The sequence below is a fragment of the Danio rerio genome, chromosome 3 (genome assembly GCF_052040795.2).
Source record: "Danio rerio strain M-AB ecotype USA chromosome 3, GRCz13ab, whole genome shotgun sequence".
Classification (NCBI taxonomy): Eukaryota; Metazoa; Chordata; class Actinopteri; order Cypriniformes; family Danionidae; genus Danio; species Danio rerio.
Window position 1 is genome coordinate 6,277,743 of NC_141023.1, and position 20,519 is coordinate 6,298,261.

At 40.4% G+C, this 20,519-nt stretch overlaps 1 protein-coding gene and 1 non-coding gene across 6 annotated transcripts in view; both read right to left on the bottom strand.

The window, feature by feature from the left end:
• zmp:0000001003 overlaps positions 1-20,519 on the bottom strand; it is a 99,989-nt gene that overhangs the window by 13,002 nt on the left and 66,468 nt on the right. For 3 of the 4 annotated variants that reach the window (XR_015480210.1, XR_015480208.1, XM_087243642.1), the window contains exon 1: positions 13,958-14,175. The exons of the other annotated variant lie outside the window; for it this stretch is intronic. The gene's annotated coding sequence lies outside the window, so the exon portion shown is untranslated. Of the gene's footprint in view, positions 1-13,957; positions 14,176-20,519 lie in introns of those variants that run through there. 4 annotated transcript variants of the gene reach the window in all.
• Positions 1,888-10,135, bottom strand: LOC148679713 (uncharacterized). 2 transcript variants are annotated; one of them, XR_015941954.1, is made up of 3 exons: positions 7,660-10,135; positions 2,248-5,777; positions 1,888-2,002 (listed from the first exon to the last, which is right to left on the bottom strand). It is a non-coding gene; the product is annotated as an uncharacterized LOC148679713 (transcript). The 2 variants fall into 2 exon arrangements; XR_015941953.1 differs by having other exon boundaries at positions 1,888-2,047.

Sequence of the window (20,519 nt, forward strand, 5' to 3'; positions counted from 1 at the left end):
TGTGTCCCAAATATTTTGTTAAAATTTCCTGAATTCAAAAATTTGTTTTTTTAGAACACCAGTAATGGTTTCAAAATATACTAACCAACCACAGTCAGAGGAATGCTGGAGGGGTTGCGGAAATGTGGGTAATCACGCACATAGGTTTTGGGAATGTCCGAAGATACTTGCATTTTGGGAAGGGGTAAAGATTGAGATAATGAAAATTATGCACCTTTTACTATTTTTACTTTTATTATGTACCTTTTACTCCCCTGTTTTTCTTGCTTGAAGGGATACCCCAGGATAAATATAATAAAAACCAGAGATATATACTACATATACTTTTACTAAGTGCAAGAAAGACCATAACAATAAATTGGATGAAGCCACACCCTGCAACAATAGTACAGTGGATAGAAAAACTTGAATGTATATATAGAGTGGAGTATATAACTGCTCAACTTCAACTAAAACTGGATATTTTTAAACAAAGATGTGCACCTGTTACGTTGTATCTGAATAGGACATAGTATTTCTAGCTCCTCTGAAACTGAAAATATTGTATGATTTTTTTTTTTGTAAATTTTTATTTTATTTACATCTGCGGCTACTGTCGTTTTTTTTCTCTTAATAATCGATGCTGTCACTGAATGTTCTGTTCTGTAAAATGTTTTAATGTATAAAAATAAAGTAAATAAATAAATAAAATTTTTCCTGAATTCTTGATTGTCTAAGGAGCGTTGTGCATACCTTTCAGTGCAATGTAAATGAAAGATTTGTTAGACGAGTTATTATTAAAGCGATTATGTATGATGAACACAGATGGCAACAACAATTCCTCTAAATAGCTACCTAACATAAAGCTTGAATTTACATTAGACGTGATAACCATTGTAGTGGCAATTAAGCTCTCAGTGGTCAAGAAGACACATTCTTACTCAAAGTGTCTTTTAAGGTTTTATTCTTAGCAAAGAAGGTCACAATCTTACAGCAAGGACAGTTTCTGCAGAGTGAGACACTGGAAACAGAGTGTGCTCTCCCTTTCATCTGGTTTCTCCCCTGTACTGCTTACGAGGTCACTAAAGACAGACATGCTCCTGACCCTCAGTCACCATCAAGAGGTATAAACCACAGAAATTGCCAGTTAACTTTACATTATTATTGTTTCATACACTTAGTGAAATCTGTTAACCATTGTTTCAATCAGTTACAAATTACTAACACTCTTAATCACTAGTTCATCATTAATTCACCATCAACCGGAGGCGCAAAAGGGGGCTATGCATAGGGGCGCAACACATGGGGGCGCCATTGTGCCAAAACTACTTTTGAAAGTATCCTTAATAAAAGTTTCATATAATAAAAATAAATAAATATTTTTTGTTAAAAATGTTTATTTTGCACTTTATGTTAGTATAATAAGGTAATTTATTAAATAAAAAAACTATACCACCCCTCCCCCTCCATCGACCATTGGATTGATCCGTTGCAGCTGGATATTATTGCATTGCTCGGTTAGTCACATTCCATTCAAAATGGAGAGAAGAGTGAAGAGACGTGGAGCGCAAAATAGAAAGCGAAATAAACAACAAACAATGCCTTAAAATGAAAACTGCAATGACAAATAGGGTAATAAGAGATTGGTAAGCTTAACCCACACTTATATTGCCATACTTTTAATCAAATTCTAATGTTTTTAAGCCATATCTTTATTTATTAAGTACTCATTATCGCCCCCTAGTCAGTCCCTGGGCTTTTACAGATGAGGTGGTTTTGTCCAGACAGGGGGACTGTGACACACGACTGAAATCACACACTGCTATTATTACTATTTTATATACTTGATTATAAAGATTCTTAACCCTGCTAAAACTGACACTTTAACAAATAGTCAGAATATTCACATTTTTTTGGAACTAAGGTGTTTATTAATCGTTATGGAACCATCAAATCCATCAACATCCATTTCCCTGCTGAAAAATCCAGCTTAAACCAGCCTAGGCTGGTTGGCTGGTTTGAGCTGGTTGACCAGGCTGGTTTTAGAGGGGTTTTGGCCATTTCCAGGCTGGTTTCTAACCATTTAAAGCCTGGTCTGAAAAATGACCAGCTAAATCCAGCTTGACCAGCCTGGTTTAAGCTGGACATAGCTGGTTTTGGCTGGGCTCCCAGCCTGGCTAGGTTGGTCAAGCTGGTTTTAGCTGGTCATCTCCCAGACTGATCAGCTAAGACCAGCCTGGAAATGGCCAAAACGCCTCTAAAACCAGCCTGGTCGACCAGCTAAAACCAGCCAACAAGCCTAGGCTGGTTTAAGCTGTTTTTTTCAGTAGGGTATACATGTTTTTGTAATTGTATAATGTATCATATTGATACATCAGGCCTTTCTGTAACTTTTTTTAGCTCAATACTATTGAAATTTTTGTTACAAAAAAGCTTAAAAAAAACATTTTGATAAAATAGAACATTTCAGACATTTTGTCTCTGAATTTTTTTAACACTATACAGTATGCATGTGAGATGTAAAAGTTGAACCCGCATACTCCTCAGTAAATGTGCAGTCATCTGCCATCAACATATCATCCACAACATAGGATCCTGTTGTTGTTACAGCACTCTTAAGGCTGATTTATACTTCTGCGTCAAACGCACGCGTATGCTACAGCGTTGACGCATAGCCCTTCGCCGTGGCCGTCGGCGTCACTGACGTGCACCTCTCAAAAAATTTAACTACATGTCGCAACAACGCGTAGCGCAAGCTCTGTGATTGGTCGGCTTGGTGGCGCTGACGAGTCTGGGCGGGACCGAGAGCCGCACGAATGGCGCGAGCCCAATGGAGCGATTGTTCACAAGTGTGGAGTCCCGTGAAGGAGCTCCGGATGGAAAGTTTTGTTTTGTGTTTACCTCATTGCACGTCCGCCAGTTCCTGCCTCAAAATGAGCGAGTTTGAGCCACTTGTACATCCAGGAAGTGTTCAGGAAAAGCAATACAGCAGCGGAGAAACTCGACACAGAGGAACATTAACACCTCACTGAAAACTAGCGTTTAGGAAGTGTTAATTCAGACCAACAGAGACAGCGCGCAGAAGTATAAATGCACAGCTACGCGCGTTGCATTCGCCGTGGGTTACGCCTGTCACTTGACGCAGAAGTATAAACCTGGCTTTAGGCCTCGTTAACACTAGTGCGTTTTCAGTTTTAAAACGGCATTTTAGAATAAAAAAAAAACAATCTGCGTCCACACTAGCGTTTCTGAACATATCTCCGTCCACACTACGCCACCAAAAACGTATATCACTTGACCATTCGCGCACTTTTGGTATGCGCGTTCTAGTATAAACAGGAAGCATGTGTCTCGCACGGCATTTGGTTATTGTTTGTCAACAAAAACCTGCTGAACAATGAACACAATGGCAAAGAAAGCAAGAGGTATTTTTGTGGACAGACGACGAGGTCGAGTTGTTACTAAACGTAACAAATGAATAACTGCACAATGACGCCTAAAACAGACAATATTGCAAGCAACGCTCCCATTTCTGTGTCCGTGTTGTTGTTTTACAGTTAAGGCTGGTCTGCTGTCTTCAGGTAGCGTTAAAGCCATGTGTTATAATCATGTGATAAGGGCTTGACGAATAAGGGAAGGATACGCAATGACACAAAAGCCCCAATCAGGTAGCAAATCTCAGCAGCCCTGCCTCCGTTTTCAGATGTCTCCGTTTTCTCCTATCCACATTAGCTATGTTTCCATCCACCTATTTTTATGCGCATTTTGCACGTGCATAAAAAAAAGGTTGATGGAAATGTCGTAAAACATTGTAAAACATCGGCAATGTTATTTTGGTCATTTTAAAACGCCTTACCGTTTCAGTATTAGTGTTTTTACATTATTAACAACCTCCAGAATCAAGAGCATCTGTGCTCCGTGTCTGACACCTTTAAACGTCACCGCGCATTCATTGCAGGACTGCTTTCTGAGGCGCAAGTCATTTATTAGATAGAGAACAGATTGACGCAGCTTCGCCTACTGCAGCAAATTCCGTTTTTACTGTTGATATTTGGCGCCAGTTAATCAGGAAGTGACGATTTTGTTCGCTTTGACTCGTTGGATGGAAACGCTACTTTATTCGCAGGTCTTTAATGTGATAATCCAGTTTTGTGCATAAAGTTCAATCGCATTTTTGGATGGAAACCTAGCTACTGAAACGGAGCAGCAGCATTTTAGAATGAAAAAGACCTCTCCGGCGTTTCCAATACGCTCCGTTTTAGGCACTTGAAAACTCCGGCGTAGTTAGGAGGGATGGTGTAACCGTAGCAAAACTTATGCGTTTTCAAACTAAATCGCATTAGTGTAAACGGGGCCTTAAACATACATCACATTTAGACTCTTCTCTCAATTTTCATGCAAACGATCTCTCTTTTAAGATTGACTACAGAACATATCAACCCATGCAGTTTGCTGTTTTTGTTTGGACAGACCCAAAATTCATACAAGCAAGCAAATAGTGATTTTACTCTCAAAATGTCAAGTTTGTTAAATTCTTCAATTTGTTTACGGGGTTTTATAATGTTCACATAGCTATCGCTATCATCAAAGTCATAGGCTTCGTCCGAAACTGCATACTTCCATACTATATAGTACGCTAAAATCAGTATGCAAGCCGAGTAGTATGTCTGAATTCCTAGAATTCGAAAATCTGTATGCGAGAAGTACCCGAATAACTTACTACTTCAGATTCTGGAGTGCGTATCCCATGCACGCTGCGCTATCCCATGATGCCCCGCGAGCGAATTCATGAATGGGAGTAAAGCGACGCAACTGACGCAAGTAGGTCACGTGACCATGACAAAATGGCGAATGTAGTACGTCCGAATTCCATTTATACTTTTCACATTCATACTGTATAGAACGTACTTTTCTAACTGCCGAGTAGTACGTTTAAATTCAAATGCAGTACCTACTGAGTAGTCGTCGGTTTCGGACACAGTTATAGTCAAAATCATGTGATGTTGACGCTGTAACCAGTCTGCCCACTGACCATGATACAAATCTAAATACGCATGGCAAACAGCATAATATCATTAGACCTATCCCTAGTACAGGCAACACTACAGTGCAGGCCATATAGATCCAATCTCCCCATTTGAATGACAAACCAGTCTAGCCATGAACTGCTCGCTCTTTTAGGCACTTTTACTGACATTCTCATGTAGGCTACAGTGTCACAACTGGTTTTGCTATAATTAGGTTAACGAAAACAGCAGAACATTCAGGGATAATAATAGCAACATCAGTGTGGTTCGTCTCAATCCACACACTCCACGCACTTGGAATCGATGCCAACGAATCTTCTCATCCATCTTCAGCTTTGATGATGTTCAAGCAGAGCAATTCGACTCTCTTTTCTTGCTCCCTTTCTTTCGCCGGTCTGTGCTTTTGTTGGTGTTAAACTCAAAAGTTACAGCTTCACACACACACCTCTTGACTGTGTTGTTGTTTCTCCACAGCTGTGACCTTGCTTCACGCAGATAGCAACTCGCTGTTTTCTTCAGACAGCTTCAGAGCCCCTCTTTCTATCCTACTCCCTCGTGTATCCTCCTCAGGTCATGGAATCCCTTCTGCCGTGGCTAGCATGAACCCATATCGCCCTCTCTGCGACCCTCAGTGGTCAGTAGCACTTGGAACGGACCCAACCAGCGCTTCGCTCTCCAGCTCTTTCTCCTCAGGGCTCAAATCACCACGAAATCACCCGGCCTCAAACTTTGCATCGGTGTCTCAGCAGCCTTCCCCCGTGCAGCCTTTACCTGTACACAAACATCAGACAACACAAGACATTTCTTTACAATAACTCAACATGTCGTTCTCACACACATCTGTTGATGAGGGAGGGGGCTGTTTTCCCCCATTCACACCTACACGTGGTGGTTTGCCAAAGAGAATTTCAAACGGGCTCAAATTCATTTTTGGTCTTTTTCTCATTCTCGTATACATCAGGACAATGGGTAGAGCTTGAACCCATATGTCCCAACATTTTGCCAAGTTGTTTTTCAGTGTACTATTTTTTCTTCCAACTGCTCCACCTGAAGATGGATGGTAACAGCAGTGTGTTCTCAGATCAATTCCCAAATATTGGCCCACTTGTTTGATTGCTTCATTAACAAAATGAGTAACGTTATCTGAACTTAATTTTTGTGGAATCCCCCATCTCGGTACAATTTGGCTCAATCCCAATTCTACCCCTCAGCCCTTCCCCTTACCCCTCGTTTTGCATGTGCCCGTGAAGGGGTAGTGGTGTCCCAATTCTCTAGCTTAAGGCGTAGGGCTAAGGACAAGGGGTATACACCCCTTCAAACGAAGATTTTTCAGGACCACACTCGAAACCAAGGGGTAGGAAAAATTTCCCAGAATACACCAGCTCAAGCTGCACCCGGAAGTAAGAAGGTCCACTACTTAGTATTTTTGTCATTATTACAAATTTTTTACAACAAACAAACAAACACATGTTTTAATATAATCATAACCGCGTACGTGTTTTACCGTTATGCTTAAAAAAAAAACAAAAAAAAAACCGCTAAAATAAAAACCGCTAAATTTTGCGATCCCTATAATCCCTAATAATAACTCCTGTACAGCAGTCCCTCAACATTCTGATGACACTAGAATCTCCTGTCAGTAATGTCTAGTGCAGGGGTCACCAACCCTATTCCAGGAGAGCTACCTTCCTGCAGATTTTAGTTGCAACCCTGACCAAACACACCTGTTTGTAATTATCAAGTGCTCCTTTAGGTACTATTAATTGGTTCGGGTGTGTTTGATCAGGGTTGGGACTGATTTCTGCAGGAAGGTAGCTCTCCAGGAACAGGGTTGGTGACCCCTGGTCTAGTGGCTGTCAATGGGCTTTTTACAGTGTCTGCTATAATGTTCTGCTGTTTTTTGGTGTGTTTACATTGATGAATATGGCCACTGTGTAAATACACAGTACACTTACGATCTTATCGCCACATTAGATCGTTATGATAACATAATATATGGCTTCAGTGATTTCCTGAAAATAAAAAACAAAGATAACGCAACTGGAATCACTACAGTAGTTGCCATCATCTGAACTCATATGACGCAAGAGATCGCGAGGACATATGATGATGTGTGCAGGTCTTAGGGGTCAATTTTGAAGCCCTTCCCCTTAACCCTCGGTTGCAAGGGCATAAAACCAAATTCACGTGTGTAAAATATTTATTTATATTCACAAAAAAAATTTCACGTGCACAAAATTAAATTACATTTTTCATAAAATAGGTTTCACAAATGCAAAACACCATTTGCAAATGTTTAAGAGTGTACAAAAAGTTTTGAATGTTTAAAACTCGCGAGTTCATCCTGAATGAGAATGTGCAAATCCTCTTTCACGTACGACTCCCCCTGGATACGTGTGTGTATTTTTGAGACTTTCCTGGCAGAGTCAGGGCAACTCGTACCTTTCAGCCAATCAGATGAGAGCTGTAGTCGATGACACCCACTCTGCGCTCTATATGCGCAGACTGTTCCTCTCCAGCATTTTTGAAAGGTGCACGTTAGCTACCAGTGTGGTGATGGCCCAAGTCACAGTGAAAACCTTTTAAGTGGCCAATTAAATGCCCAGAATTTATCAATTTTCTTTTAGTATTAAACAAGGAATGTATCTCTTACCAGAGAGTCCAGATGCCACTTGAGTTCCTTTTTCACAGACGTCAGTGGGGTTCCTCTCCGGGCCCAGCGGTCGGCCCCTCAACCGAATGGGGCAGGGCTATGATACAAAGTCCCAGGATGATCAGTTTATCGATTCATTGTTGCAGCGCTAATATTTAACAGTACTCTGATAAATATATGACATCATTTTTATTGTGGATATAAGCTGCTGTGATGCGTATTAAGTTTGTTTAAAGTGGCGAACCGAGGACTCGAGAGATGAACAGATCCAATCTTTTTCCAGCTCTGACTAGATATGATAGGCTTCTGTCTTGCAGGTGATGAACAAACAACTCAAACCTGATAGAAGACTCGAAAAAACAACTAATCTCCTCCTCCATCTGCACAAATGTGTGCAAATGAACGAACCACTCATCGAGAGGACTCATCAAATGAACGAATCATTACAGAATGACCCATCACTATGAGTTACTGTAGTATAACTGCATGTCCAGTATAAACACTTGACTGGTATACATTCCCATGTTACTGGCCATTGGCAGATTTGGCAGGAAATAAGTTTTGGGCTCTGGTTACACAGTATTTTACACATGCTTTAATTCATGCCATTCAGGCCGTTCCTTAAAGGGTCACGAAACACCAAAACACATGTTTTGAGCTGTTGACAGTCGTATATGTGTCCCACACTGCTAAAAACACTATTAGGACACCTATATTTCACTAAAAAGTGTAAATTGGTTGTTTTTGCGTTATTTCAAGCAAATTCGTACTTCCTGTTTGAAACGAATTTTTGAAGCTGCGTCACGGTCACGACATAATAGCGTGTATTCCAGCGTGCAGACTGGACGTCTGTGCCAGAGTGTGTCTTATTACGTCTTACAGTGTGATGCATTAATGCATGAGTAAGGCTTGGTTCAAACCAATCAGCGCGCTCTATTGTGCAACTTCATTAATATTCATTACTGTCACAGTGTTTAGACGACAGAGACGCCACGTTGTGTTGGCACAACAAGCGTGAAGTGTTGCTTTTATTGTTTGCTGCAGTTAGGCTTTGTATTTATTTTCTCTCTGTGAGAGCTCATCTGGACACTCGTGTGGATTAACAGTGTACGCGACGCTCGACAACAATAACTTACGTGTCTAAGGAGGATTATCGTTTACCTGAGAGCTGTTCTCGTCTGCAAACGCTGAGATCCGGATTCGCTTGTAGTATTCTCTTCATAAAGACGCGGCTCTAGTTGCTGGTGATTGTCCTGTCTCTACAGATTTGGTAAGTGAGCGACCAGTGCTCTTTGTTTATTCAGTTTGTTCGTATCGAACAAACTATTGCACAGAGTGTAAACATGTTAGCACTACAACCAAACTTTAACCTCATGTAGGGTTTTTACCGTATTTAGTGACCGGAATAACACACGCGGCTTTCTGACGCTACCTGCCGAGTGCATCTAAGTTTCCGGGAAATGTGGAGGGGGTTTTTTCTCTCATTCGCCGTGCGGTATAAAACATTGCATGAAAATACACGCTTAGAGCAGCTCCTCGAATCAAATATCTCGTTTGTCGCGAGGGGCATGAATGAATTCCCTGAATGAAAGAGCCAAACTGCAGTTAAAGTCCACCATTTAATAATTTGACAAATAATTCGTCAACAGATGTCCATGTGAACACCATCACGTGTGTGTGTTTTGACTCTGAAACTCGCGCGTGCCAAAATAGACACTCCCACACCATCCCACTATAGTTCCTCCGACACTCCCCCCTAAACAGAGCTGGACACGCCCACTTTTCTGACTTTTTCCAAAGTAGAGGTGTGAAAACACCCTGCTGAAACAAGGGGGTTTCATGGCCCTTTAAGATGCAACCACTGTGTAAAACTCTAGACACTGATCTCATGTCTCTGGTTTCTCTCCAGTGTGAATCCTCTGGTGTATTTTCAGTTGTACTGACTGACTGAAACTCTTGTCGCAGTGTGAACACATGTACGGTTTCTCTCCAGTGTGAATCCTCTCATGTCTTTTTAGATGTCCTGAACGACTGAAACTCTTGTTGCAGTATGAACATATGTACGGTTTCTCTCCAGTGTGAATCCTCTCATGCGTTTTCAATTTTTCAGCCGTGCGAAAGGTCTTCTCGCACTCAAAGCACATGTACTCTCTCACACCGGAGTGGATCTTCTCATGTCTTCTTAAACTACCTTGATCTGAGAAACAGTTTGCACACACAGAGCATGAATAAGGCTTCTCCTCTGCGTGAACTTTAAGATGCCTCTTCAGCCCCATAGACCTCAAAAATGTTTTGCTGCATTGATCACACTTGTGTGTTTTCTCTCCAGTGTGGATCAACATGTGTTTATTAAAGTTTCCTGAGTTTCTGAAACTCGTCCCACACTGAGAGCAAGTGAATGGTTTCTCTCCGGTGTGGATCCTCATGTGATTCCTGAGACTGTCTTTGTCTGCCAGACTCTTCCCACACTGAGTGCAGGAGACACGTTTTTTGTTTTTTCTCTTCAGTGAGTGAGCTTCTCTCGGTTTGACATGATGCTGTGCCTCCTCCATTTAGCCTGAAATAAAAACAGCATTTTAAATAGATGGTTAAAAAAGTGAAAGTACACAAAAACTACATGAAATCATGATCACTTTGGTGACCTTTTTGAAAATCTTGTTCCTAAATCAATGGACTCTTGCTCTCATATGCTCTCTTTGGGGCTGTTTCATAAGTCGTTTATAAAAGCGGGGATTAAAGTCAAAAACCTGACTTCAATGAGCGGAGCTAAACGTCCACGCTTAAATTGGTTTAATAACAGCAAGTTGAAGATCATTTAATCTAACTGCGTAAAAATCATGCTGGATAAGTTGGCGGTTCATTTCGCTGTGGCAACCCCGGATTAATAAAGGGACTACGCCGAAAAGAAAACGAATATCTAATGTTTTTCTACATGAACAGATTCATTGTTATTTCCACCACCGCCCTGTCATTTCCATCACCACATACCATTTTTTTAAATATTTAAAAAGTTCTAATCACACATTCAAGATTGTTGCTATATCTCCTCATGCCTATAAGACTTATTGTTTTTTTAATAAAAAAAATGTTAAATATTAAATTTTTATAATCCGGGCATATAAAAAAACTAGATTCTTAAAGTTTGAGAACAAACTTTGAGGCTGGCTTGTGAAAGCCTGATGATTGATAGATAGATAGATAGATAGATAGATAGATAGATAGATAGATAGATAGATAGATAGATAGATAGATAGATAGATAGATAGATAGATAGATAGATAGATAGATAGATAGATAGATAGATAGATAGATAGAGTTATGAGCTCACAAAGTTTGACCCAATTTAAAGTCAATGAGTCTTTTGCAGTGGAAGTCTATGGGACAGTTTCTAGGGTCCCAAAAGTGGTTGCTAGGGTGTGGCCAGAAAGTTAAAAGCTCATCAGTTATTGGCAGTTAGGTGGTCTGAGTTAAATGAGCCCAGCTAGAAGTCTGTAGGACAGTCTGATGCAGAGTTATGAGGTCACAAAGTTTGGTGCAATGTTAAGTCAATGGGATTTTTCCGAGGGTCCCGGGACGTTTTTCAGAAAAACGAAAGTCGGATCAGACCAAAAAGATATAGCAACCCGAGTCAGACCAGTTTGGAGGTCTGGTGTGAGTTTGGTGGTCATAGCTCGAAAGCTCTAGGAGGAGATAGAGTTTAATTTTTAGTCTCAGAAGAAAAATAGGATAACAATAGTCTGGCTTGCTACACAAGCCAGCCTAATTATACAAGCCCGAAATTTGGCCAAAAGCTGTATTTAGATGCGTTAGATTTTGTTGCTATATCTTTAAGGTTTTTCAGACTTATAGTTTTCCAATAAATAATTTTTAAGCATTATTTTTCTCATTTTTGACTTAAACTCCATATTTTTTACTGATATGGCAAGCCATTTTGCATGTATCACTTTCACACTTAAGCATTGTATTTTCAAAAAAATACAGCAAGCCATTTTTACATATGTTCATTCCCTTAGTCCCTTTATTAATCAGGGGTCGCCACAACGGAATGAACTGCCAACTTATCCAGCATTTGTTTTACACAGCGAATGCCCTTCCAGCCGCAACCCAACACCAGGAATACATAATGTTCAAGTCCAGTTTTTGACACTCATAAAGACTGTCATAGAAACATCGGGGTTGATTAAGATCACTCATATTACCAAGAAGCTTTGATGTATCATCACTAACCTGTCAAATGTCCCCATAGCAATAAAACAGTATAACCTAGCAACCATTTAAAAATAGCAATATCTCTACATCAGAACATCGTAGGGACCTGGGCATTGGCTTGTTTGACTCATGTTAGCAAATGGGACTTCGTGTACCATGCATGGTAACAATGATAATGGAAGCCAAGTGCTAATAACGTTTAGCTACATGCTATGAATAATTATTTAAATGCAATAACATATGCTAGAAATGCCTACTAAGTATTAGCATTTGATCAAACATGTACATGAGCCTTGCCATTTAGCAACTGCTTAGCAACCACTTAACAATGCCATAATTGTTTTAGCAACTGCCTAGCAACTGCCTAGCAACCACTTAGCAACCGCCGCCGTGCTTCCTGCCAACTGCCATTCCCAGTCCTAGCGCAGTCATGTTGGCTTTCTCAAGCCAACATCAAAGTTTATCAATAAACTTTAGGTTCTAGTTAATGATTTAAATCACACTGAACTAAGCTAAACTGAACTGAACTTAAACACTAAAACTGAACTACACTATTCCAGTTACTATGACCATTTATGGGAAGCTGCTTTGGCACAATCTACATTGTAAAAGCGCTATACAAATAAAGCGGAATTGAATTGAAATAAGCTGTATATTGAGATGTGATGGAATTGACATTTGTTTAATTCACAATGTGATTTTTTTTTTAAATACTAACAATTTCTTTTCATATCCAAGTTTGTCCTCTTACAGATCTTAAAACTAGACAAATAGTTTAAACTTATGAGGCTATCCCTGCTGAAAAATCCAGCTTAAACCAGCCTAGGATGGTGGGCTGGTTTTAGCTGATCGACCAGCCTGGTTTTAGAGGGGTTTTGACCACTTTCAGACTCGTTTTAGCTGGTCAGGCTGGGAGATGACCAGCTAAAACCAGCTTGACCAGCCTAGCCAGGCTGGGAGCCCAGCCAAAACCAGCTACGTCCAGCTTAAACCAGGATGGTCAAGCTGGTTTTAGCTGGTCACTTTCCAGCCTGACCAGCTAAGACCAGGCTGGAAATGGCTGTAAACCAGCTTGGAAGTGGCCAAAAACCCTGTAAAACCAGGCTGGTCGACTAGCTAAAGGGATGCTACATTAATTTTGAACAAGTTCATTTTACTTAACTTCACAAGGCTAAAAGTGCCCGTAGTTGAACAATTGCCCACTCAGTAATGAGTTAATGATGTGTAATAGTAAATTACTATACTAAAGAAAATGAAGACAACTAGCAGTCTAGCTTACAGAATTCAAATGTTAATTAGTGCTTCACATCCGAGTAAGGGGAAGCTGCAGGCCCGGAGACCCAACTGCACGCTCAGACCTGCACTTCCAGACCAGACAGTGCCCCCTGCTGTTGGGTTGGGTGAAGCAGCAGGTACGGAGACACAACTGCACACTCAGACCAGCACTTTCAAGCAAGTAGCAACATCGGAAACGCTAGTAAGGTTATTGATTATTAAAGCGATTCCTGAAAATTACCAAGTTTTATGGCATAAATCAATGTGGTGTAAAATATTACACTAACAAACAATTATTTCAGTGTTAGATTTGATCAAAATTAGTGTCAAAAGAGCATTATTTTATGATATTTACAGCTTGCACTTATTTTATGTATTATTGTACTATTCTGGGACAATTTTCTAACAATGTTTTCTGGCAAAATAAAAAAAAACTTTAAAGTAAAAATGTTAAAATAAAATGTAGGCTATAGCACAATTATTAAAAGTAGAGCACCTTTAATGTTGGTTCACCAGCCGCCAAAAACCTAGAGGAGTCCCGTGGAGGAGCTCCAGACTTCTGTTGCGTTTACTTTATGATTAGATTTTGCAGTTCCAGTGTCTAAATGGGCAGGTTTGAGCTACGAGTAAATCTTTAGTAACTTAATATAATTTAGCTTAATTTGTACTTGCTAATAACAGACTCAGGGTTATAATTCAGTCAGGACAGCGTGAAATGTACATCTTAATCCTTTTATCTTACTTTTGTGCAATACCCTCTGAAGATATGAACTGATAAATAAAGAGAGAATCATAAACAAGGAGAGAATCATACCTGTTTGTGTATGAAATATCAGCTGAAATAAAGTCCAGCGTTCCTGATCGCTTCTGTAGAGGAATTTACAGTTGAGCCCCAATATATACTGAATAAAAGCAAGCAGCTGAAGTGTCCGTCAGATAAACAGTCTGGCAGCAGAAGGTTCAATATAAAAGCTGGAGTGTGTTGTCGTGATTTCTTCAGCACTGAACCTCCACACGAGTTTTCCTTGCTCTGAGCTTTTACTCGGATAATGCCTCTGCTAACTGTGTGCTCAGCACTACTGCCATCTAGAGGACAATAACAGCAGCATCCACTAATCGCCACATCCCCTTTCATTAGAGAGAGAACATCATCTGCAGAGCACAAACAACCGAAATACAACATAAAACTCTCTAATTGTGACTAAAAGACATTTTCAGACAAAAAAAAATGTCACCTTAACACATTGCACACTACAATGCACCAGTTTTCTGTAGTAAAAACTATACTCAATGGTTCATCAGTTCATGACAGCTAATAGTACAACATGATGTACAGCAATCATTAAAAAACACAGTAGGCCTACTATTTAAATAAAAATATAATACACTTTACGAATATTTCAGAAAATTACTGTAGGATCAATCATATGGTTAGACACAGTCTTATAAATTAGTTTGATCAGGTTTCTTCATCTGTGATAATAATATAAGAGATTATCATTGATTTCTGGAGAAAAGAAAACAACAATGAATATAGCGCTCCCCTGTTATATTTAAGTTGGTTATTTTCTGATCAATCCTAGGGGAACGGTTATTTTCAGGTTTTATTTCTTGCAACCTTAAAATAACCTTTAAAAGGTTCAATTTTGGGCCCAGCTCTTTTCTCTATCTACATGCTTCCCTTGGCGGCAATTTGTAAGAAGCATAATGTAAGCTACCACCTCTGTGCTGATGATACTCAGCTTTACTTGCCTATAAAAATGGGGGAAAATTCTGTTTTACAGTCCTTTTTCACCTGTTTTAACGAGATTAAGGAATGGCTGGCTGGTAATTTCTTACACTTGAATGAATCAAAAACTGAAGTAGTAGTGTTTGGTCCTCCGAGTGTCTGTGAATCTACAATTAATAAATTAGGGTCGATCAAGCCTAAGGTCCACAGTCACGTAAAAAATCTTGGAGTTACTTTTGACACTGAGTTAAAGTTTGACAAGCAAATAAACTCAGTCGTCAAAAGTGGTTTTTATCAATTAAGGAACATTGCCAAATTGAAGCCTTTTCTTTCTTTTAAAGAGCTGGAAACTGTCATTAATGTTTTTATTATGTCAAGACTGGACTACTGCAACTCTTTGTATTCTGGAGTTTCACAGGCATCAATAGCACGCCTGCAGCTGGTTCAAAATGCAGCTGCTAGGCTTTTAACTGGGACAAAAAAATTCTCTAGTATCTCACCAGTTTTATTGTCTCTTCACTGGCTCCCAGTCCAATTTAGAATTCAATATAAGTTATTGCTTCTAGTTTTTAAAAGTTTGAATGGTCTGGCACCGACTTACATTTCTGAGCTTCTTCACTGGCACACTTCATTTAGAAATCGAGAGGCGTCAGGGCTTTTTCTGCTGCAGCCCCCCGACTGTGGAATGGTTACAGATCCGGTCATGTTCTTCACTTGGTGCTTTTAAGTCTCATCTAAAAAATCACCTTCTGTCTCTTGCCTTTGATTGTAATTAATTTTAATCTGTTTTATATATTTTGCAATTTTTTTATATATAGGTATAGATTTTGTATGCTGGTCGTTTTGTAAAGCACTTTGGTCAACATCTGATGTTTTTAAATGTGCTCTATAAATAAAGCAAACAAACAAACAAACAAATAACCTAGAATGTTGCAGGATGGTTATTTTAACTTGCCTAAAATAACCATGATGGAACATTCCGTGTATGTAAGGTTATGTTTAAATAACCTTTAATCTGGGAACGTTATATGGTTGCAGAAATAAATAAATAAAGTAATTATAAGGGAATATTCTGTATGCTATTGGTTAAGTGTTCATAACTGTGGAAATCTACAGTGTAATCCCTGCTGAAAAATCCAGCTTAAACCAGCCTAGGCTGGTTGGCTGGTTTTAGCTGGTCGATCAGGCTGGTTTTAGAGGGGTTTTGGCCCTTTCCAGGCTGGTTTCCAGCCATTTCCGGCCTGGTCTTAGCTGGTCAGGCTGGAAAATGACCAGCTAAATCCAGCTAAAACCAGCTTGACCAGCCTGGTTTAAGCTGGACATAGCTGGTTTTGGCTGGGCTCCCAGCCTGGCTAAGCTGGTCAAGCCGGTTTTAGCTGGTCATCTCCCAGCCTGACCAGCTAAGACCAGGCTGGAAATGGCTGGAAACCAGCCTGGAAATGGCCAAAACCCCTCTAAAACCAGCCTGGTCGACCAGCTAAAACCAGCCAACCAGCCTAGGCTGGTTTAAGCTGTTTTTTTCAGCAGGGATGTAATAATATAAGGCAGCCCAGGTATACATAGAGATGGCTTCGTAATAGATTATATACACTCAAATTCCAGACTCTGGCAGAGGCTTGAATATTATTATCATTATTTGTGTTGCTGTATTTACTTGAACGCAGCTTCTCATCTTTGACGTTTGAGTTCGCGCGTCCGCCATGTTTGTTTGTTTGTTTGTTTACACCCCATAAATTGGGGTGTACACCCCAATTCGTGTAGCGGCAGTAATGGAGCAAATGTATGGTGTAAAATACTACACTAAAATATTAAAAATATCAGACGTTTACACTAGTGCTGCACATTTTTAGTCAAATAAATTTTTGTTTGTCCTGAAAAAAAAAAATCAGGCATTTTTTTACAGACGCGTACTGTGGTTGTTAGTGGTCAGCTGATTCATTCACACTTTATTTTGATGGTCCGTGCTTTGAATTTAGGTTACACTGTATACATGCCAACTAATTCTCATTAGATTATCAGTGGGTTAGGGTTGACGTGTAAATTAACCCACATTAGATTTCTGGCCACACAATAACTTTTCTCTCGGCCCAAGTATACCGCAAAGAATGACGGTTCTGAAGTGGCCCCATAACTGGATTAAAGACCACAAATGGGCCTTAACGGTCCGAATCACAGCCAATTTATTACCCTTAACTAGGCCCACATGGAATATGCGCCTGCAGAATTCTGCTGATTTTTAGCCCATCATTAATTCTGTTTATTTACTTAATTAAATGTGTGTAAATTTATATTTATTCAGTTTTAAATTAATTTCAGTAATATTACTGACTAATATGAAAGTGCTGAAAGATGGATCAGCTGTTTTTAAATGGCAGAATCTCGATACATTGCATTCACTGCGTGTTCAGCGCAAATGGCCACTAAATGTAAAATTTCTGTTGCTCATTTCGCAGGAAGACGATGAAGGGTCTTGTGTTAAACCCAATGAGCCTTACATTAAAAAAATAGAGCAAGGGTGTTCCTTTGGTGACATCGCTTTGACTCACGCTGAAAATGGCGGACGTAAAAACAACAAACTGAGGATATGGTAACGCGGAAAAGCTGTTGGTGGGCGGGGGGACCGCACTCCTAAGTCAAGTTGAGGTCAGTCTGGAAACCGCTCCAATTGGTCCACCGTGTGTGTTTATATCACCCCAAAATGACGGTCTATACACTATACTTACATCTGTCCAAACAGCTTGAAAAGTATATTTAAAGGCGCCCTTTAACATTCATTCATTCATTTTCTTTTTGGCTTAGTCCCTTTATTAATCCGGGGTTGCCACAGCAGAATGAACCGCCAACTTATCCAGCATGTTTTTATGCAGCGGATGCCCTTCCAGCCACAACCCATCTCTGGGAAACATCCACATACACACTCAAACACTACGGACAATTTAGCCTACTGTAACTACCCACTTCCCCTGTACCGCATGTCTTTGGACTGTGGGGGAAACCTGAGCACCCGGAGGAAACCGACGCGAACGAAGAAAAAACATGTAAACTCCACACAGAAATGCCAACTGAGCCAGCTGAGGCTCTAACCAGCGACCTTCTTGCTGTGAGGCGACAGCACTACCTACTGCGCTACTGTGTCGCCTGCCCTATAACATATAATAGATAATATAAATTCATATTCATTGCAGCATCAAACTCAAAATATGTTAATTATTGAGGAAATAAACTTAAAATAAAGTTAGAAAGGTTGCAAATATAAACTTTCCTTAATAAACGATAGCATACTCCTATTGTAAATAACTTAAACGTAATCATTGTCAAACTCAGAAAGCAGTTCAGCATTGAAAGAAACGTTTGGGCACATGCTCAGTAATTTAAAGGGTCACGAAACCCCAAAAGACATTTCTTGACATGTTGACAGTCATATATGTGTCCCACGCTGCTAAAAACACTATAAGGATACATAGCTAGCAATTGAAAATGGATTGCTTTTGCGTTGTTTAGATCGTTCTACCTGTTTAAAAAAGAAATTTTGAAGTTGCGTCACGGCCATGCGATCATTGAGTAAATTCCAGCGTGGACATTGGATGTCTGTACCGGCTGGTACCAAGTGATGTCATTAAATTTTTAGCACATCTGTGCATCAATTCATGAGAAAGACTTGGTTTGACCAATCAGCGTGCTCTATTGTAAACGAGATACAACTTCATTAACATGCATGATACGCATGACCTGTTACAGTGTTCAGACGGCAGAGACGACACATTGTGTTGCCAAATGTAATTCAAACTAGAAGAAGAATTGTTTGGAGACTAGTGATGGGTTGCTCATGAACGATTCGTTCATTTTGAGCGAATCTTCAATATGACTCGGGAACTACGAGTCCTCTCAGGGAGTGATTCGTTCATCCGCGCGTGCGCATATTTGTGCAGGTGGTATCGTTCATTTAAAGTCTTTTGAGTCTTTCGTTGCGGAAAGGCAGAAGCCAATCATATGCGTTTAGAGCTGGAAAAAGAATTGAACCGTTCATCTCTCGAGTTCTCTATCGGGTCTGAGTCATTCGTTAATCACGGGCCAATCATATGCATTTAGAGCCGGAAAAAGAATTTAATTGAAAGGTGATCTAATTATCATGGCTCCTATCGACTCAGACAGTGTACATTGGTTAAGATTATATGTGACTGTCATTGTAACGTGAACGAACCACTGACATTTGAAGACATGAAGAGTTGAGCTGAGCAAAGACACAACAATACCTTCATAGACAAAAGAGCAGGTAAACACTGAATTATTATGTTCTCCTTCCTATAGTTTTCTATTTATGACTTATTTTGTCGTGTGATCAACCTTTTGGGCTAGTTGTAGATGTGTTTGGAAGCAATTCGTATCATTTAAATAATATTTTGGCAAATTGAACCAAATAAACGAAATTACTCGAAAAAAGATTCATTCATCTCGATGAACGAGACTCAATGATCCGAGTCAGTAAAATGGTCCGAACTTCCCATCACTATTGGAGACATGGGTCGTCAGTGTTGTGTTTATAAATGTGCCGCAACTGAGGTTGGGGGGTTGTCATGGCCCTTTAATAGTCTAAGGCTGTACTCACACTAGGTACAGTTGCCTCGAACCGGGCCAAAGCACGCTTGTCCCCCCTCCCGTCTTCCCCGACGGCCCGCACTCACACCACAAACGGGCCTCGGCACGCTTACGTCATTGCTGCTGCGCTGTTCGGTGAGAAGCGCTCTCTCCACTCAGCAGCACAGTGGAGATTTCTCTAGTTTTATCGTTTCAGTCGTTTGTTATGCAGTGACATGCAGTCAAATATTTCGCCAAACAGTCCTTAGGGATGCGGCGACACGCAGTCAGATATTTCGCCGAACAGCCTTCACTGTAAACAACAACACGGACACCGAAATGGGAGCGTTGTTTGCACGATTGTCTGTGTTTAGTCGCCATCTTCAGTTATTCATTTGTTACGTTTAGTAACACCTCGACCTCGTCGTCTGTCCACAACAATACCTCTCTTGCTTTCTTTGCCATCGCGTTCATTGTTCAACCGGTATTTGTTGACTAACAACAACCAAATGCCGAGCTAGACGCATGCTTCCTGTTTATACTAGAACGCGTATACCCAGAGTGCGCTAATGGTCACGTGATATACGTTTTTGGTGGCGTAGTGTGGACGGTAGGGCTGTAACGATACACGATATAAAATCGAAATCGCGACACTCAGATCTACGATCCTGTGTCGCGGTGTGATAAGGGAGAATCGCGACACACCCCGTGACTACCTTTCCAATAACGTCACGCGTGCCTGCAAAAGTTGAGCTAGTTGAAGAAGAACGTGAGGAAACACTTTTTTTCCGCTCGACATTACGATCACGGCTCCGTTTAAGCCCTCGCAATTAGCGTTTAACCGGGAGAGCTCGCACGGAGCTTTTAGTAAGGGACTGTGTGTCAGGAATATCAAAAACAAAACCAACTTAACCCCGCTTGACAACCGACAACGGCAGAAACATTGCCAGTGCTGTCAAAGCATTGTTGTTAATGTGGCTGCGCAGAGAGGGATGGGCGTTCACCAGATGCCCCGACTCCTCTGCAGAGGAAACTTTTGTGTAACCGTGCTGTGCGCTTTCTGTTTGAACCT